The 4,035-nt window shown below is 43.0% G+C and overlaps 1 non-coding gene across 1 annotated transcript; it reads left to right on the top strand.

The window, feature by feature from the left end:
- Positions 1-3,423: 3,423 nt before the first annotated feature.
- On the top strand, positions 3,424-3,531 carry LOC112739146 (small nucleolar RNA R71). The gene has a single exon (XR_003170085.1). It is a non-coding gene; the product is annotated as a small nucleolar RNA R71 (small nucleolar RNA).
- Positions 3,532-4,035: the final 504 nt, after the last annotated feature.

The raw sequence follows: 4,035 nt of genomic DNA, 5'->3' as shown, positions 1-4,035 counted from the left end.
GTGAGGAAAAGCTAACCTTGCCATAGTGGAGGACTTGTCAGCCACCTTGTAGAGTTCTTGAGGTATAATCTCATGAACCTCCACCTCTTCTCCAATCATGATGCTATGGATCATGATGGCCCGGTCTATAGTAACTTCAGACCGGTTGCTATTGGGAATGATTGAGCGTTGAATGAACTCCAACCATCCTCTAGCTACAGGCTTAAGGTCCAGTCTTCTCAGTTGAACTGGTTTGCCTTTTGAGTCAATCTTCCATTGAGCTCCTTCCACACATATGTCCATGAGGACTTGGTCCAACCTTTGATCAAAGTTGACTCTCCTTGTGTAGGGGCGTGCGTTCTCTTCTATCATTGGCAAGTTGAACGCCAACCTTACATTTTCCGGACTAAAATCTAAGTAATTCCCCCGAACCATGGTGAGATAATTCTTTGGGTTCGGGTTCTTACTTTGATCATGGTTCCTTGTGATCCATGCATTAGCATAAAACCCTTGAACCATTAGAATTCTGACTTGTTGGATGGGGTTTGTTAGAACTTCCCAACCTCTTCTATGGATCTCATGTCCGATCTCCGGATACTCATTTCTCTTGAGTTTGAAAGGGACCTCGGTGATCACCTTCTTCTTGGCCACAACATCATAGAAGTGGTCTTGATGAGCTTTGGAGATGAATCTTTCCATCTCCCATGACTCGGAGGTGGAAGCTTTTGTCTTCCCTTTCCCTTTTCTAGAGGATTCTCCTGTCTTAGGTGCCATCAATGGTAATGGAAAAACAAAAAGCTTATGCTTTTACCACACCAAACTTAGAATTTTGCTCGCCCTCGAGCAAGAGAAGAAAGAATAGATGAAGAAGAAGAAGAAAATATGGAGGAGGGGGAGAGAGATGTGTTTCGGCTAAGAAGGGGAAGAGAGGATTGTTCTGTGTGAAAATGAAGAAGAATGGAGGGCTTTATATAGGGAAGGGAGGGGGGTAAGGTTCGGCCATAAGGGTGGGTTTTGGGTGGGAAATTGATTTTGAATTTTGAAGGTAGGTGGGGTTTATGAGGTAGGTTTATGGGGAAGAGTGGATGGATGTGAGTGGTGGTAGGTGGTGATAGGGAAGAGAGATTGAGGTGATTGGTGAAGAGTTTTGGGGAAGAGTGTTTATTGGGAAGAGAGGATGAACATTGAGAAGAGGGAAGAGAGTGAGTGGTGGTAGGTGGGGATCCTGTAGGGTCCACAGATGCTGAGATGATTCTGTGGGGTCCACAGATCCTGAGGTGTCAAGGATTTGCATCCCTGCACCCATTAGGCATGTAAAATGCCTTTGCATGCAATTCTGGCGTTTAAACGCCGAATTGATGCTTGTTCTGGGTATTCAACGCCCAGATGCAGCATATTTCTGGCGTTGAACGCCAGCCAGATGCTTGTTTCTGGCGTTCAGCGCCAGCTCTTCTTTACTGTGCATTTCTGGCGTCTGAACGCCAGGATGCTGCTTGTTTCTGGCGTTCAACGCCAGAAACATGCTCTGTTCTGGCGTTGAATGCCAGACAGATGCTCCTTACTAGCGTTTAAACGCCAGTGAGATCCTTCTCCAGGGTGTGATTTTTCTTCTGCTGTTTTTTATTCCGTTTTCAATTTTTATATTTATTTTGTGACTCCGCATGATCATGAACCTAATAAAACATGAAATAACAATAAAAATAAAATTAGATAAATAAAAATTGGGTTGCCTCCCAACAAGCGCTTCTTTAATGTCAATAGTTTGACAATGGGTTCTCATGGAGCCTCACAGATGTTCAGAGCATTGTTGAGACTCTCCAACACCAAACTTAGAGTTTGGATATGGGAGTTCAACACCAAACTTAGAGTTTGACTGTGAGGGCTCTTGTTGACTTTATTTTGAGAGAAGCTTACTGTGCCTCTTTTCCATGTTTACAGAAGGATGACCTTGAGTTTTAAACTCAAGGGAGTCCTCATTCAATTGAAGGACTAGTTCGCCTCTGTCAACATCAATCACAGCTCTTGCTGTGGCTAGGAAGGGTCTTCCAAGGATGATGGATTCATCCTCATCCTTCCCAGTATCTAGGACTATGAAATCAGCAGGGATGTAAAGGCCTTCAACCTTTACTAACACATCCTCTACTTGTCTATAAGCCTGTTTTCTTGAATTGTCTGCCATCTCTAATGAGATTTTAGCAGCTTGCACCCCAAAGATTCCCAGTTTCTCTATTACAGAGAGGGGCATGAGGTTTATCCCTGAACCAAGGTCACACAGAGCCTTTTCAAAGATCATGGTGCCTATGGTACAAGGTATTAAGAACTTTCCAGGATCCTGTTTCTTCTGAGGCAATGTCAGTTGATCCAAATCACTTAGTTCATTGGTGAACAATGGAGGTTCATATTCCCAAGTCTCAATACCAAATAATTTGGCATTCAGCTTCATGATTGCACCAAGGTACTTGGTAACTTCTCCTTAGTAACATCCTCATTCTCTTCAGAAGAGGAATACTCATCAGAGCTCATGAATGGCATAAGGAGGTTTAATGGAATCTCAATGGTCTCTAGTTGAGCCTCAGATTCCTTTGGTTCCTCAAAGGGAAACTCCTTATTGATCACTGGACGTCCCAGGAGGTCTTCCTCCTTGGGATTCACGTCCTCCTCCTCTTTTGTGGTTTCGGCCATGATGGTCATTTCAATGGCCTTGCACTCTCCTTTTGGATTTTCTTCTGTATTGCTTGGGAGAGTACTAGGAGGGATTTTAGTGATCCTTTTACTCAGCTGGCCCACTTGTGCTTCCAAATTTCTAATGGAGGACCTTGTTTCATTCATGAAACTCACAGTGGCCTTAGATAGATCAGAGACTAAGTTTGCTAAATTAGAAGTATTTTGTTCAGAGTTCTCTGTCTGTTGCTGAGTGGATGATGGAAAAGGCTTGCTATTGCTAAATCTGTTTCTTCCACCATTATTAAAGCCTTGTTAAGGCTTTTGTTGATCCTTCCATGAGAGATTTGGGTGATTTCTCCATGAGGGATTATAGGTGTTTCCATATGGTTCACCCATGTAATTCACCTCTGCTATTGCAGGGTTTTCAGGATCATAGGCCTCTTCTTCAGAAGGCGCCTCTTGAGTACTGTTGGATGCAGCTTGCATTCCATTCAGACTCTGAGAAATCATATTGACTTGCTGAGTCAATATTTTGTTCTGAGCCAATATGGCATTCAGAGTATCAATTTGAAGAATTCCCTTCTTTTGAGGCGTCCCATTGCTCACAGGATTCCTCTCAAAAGTGTACATGAACTGGTTATTAGCAATCATGTCAATGAGTTCTTGAGCTTCTGCAGGCGTTTTCTTTAGGTGAATGGATCCACCTGCAGAAGTATCCAATGACATCTTAGCTAATTCAGACAAACCATCATAGAATATATCCAGGATGGTCCATTCTGAAAGCATGTCAGAAGGACACTTTTTGGTCAGTTGCTTGTATCTCTCACAAGCTTCATAGAGGGATTCACCTTCTTTCTGTTTGAAGGTTTGAACATCCACTCTAAGCTTGCTCAGCTTTTGAGGAGGAAAGAACTTGGCTAAGAAAGCCATGACCAGCTTATCCCAAGAGTTCAGGCTATCTTTGGGTTGAGAGTCCAACCACACTCTAGCTCTGTCTCTTACAGCAAAAGGGAAAAGCATGAGCCTGTAGACTTCAGGATCTACTCCATTAGTCTTAACAGTATCACAGATCTGCAAGAATTCAGTTAAGAACTGAAAAGGGTCTTCAGATGGAAGTCCATGAAACTTGCAGTTCTGTTGCATCAGAGAAACTAATTGAGGTTTCAGCTCAAAATTGTTTGCTCCAATGGTGGGGATGGAGATGCTTCTTCCATGTAAATTGGAATTAGGTGCAGTAAAGTCACCAAGCATCCTCCTTGCATTATTATTATTTTCGGTTGCCATCTCCTCTTCCTGTTCGAAAATTTTTGAAAGGTGCTTGCTGGCTTGTTGTAATTTAGCTTCTCTTAGTTTCCTCTTCAGAGTCCTTTCAGGTTCAGGGTCTGCTTCAAC

This window comes from Arachis hypogaea, chromosome 13 (assembly GCF_003086295.3).
Source record: "Arachis hypogaea cultivar Tifrunner chromosome 13, arahy.Tifrunner.gnm2.J5K5, whole genome shotgun sequence".
In the NCBI taxonomy this organism is placed as follows: Eukaryota; Viridiplantae; Streptophyta; class Magnoliopsida; order Fabales; family Fabaceae; genus Arachis; species Arachis hypogaea.
This window is presented reverse-complemented; position numbering and strand designations above follow the sequence as displayed.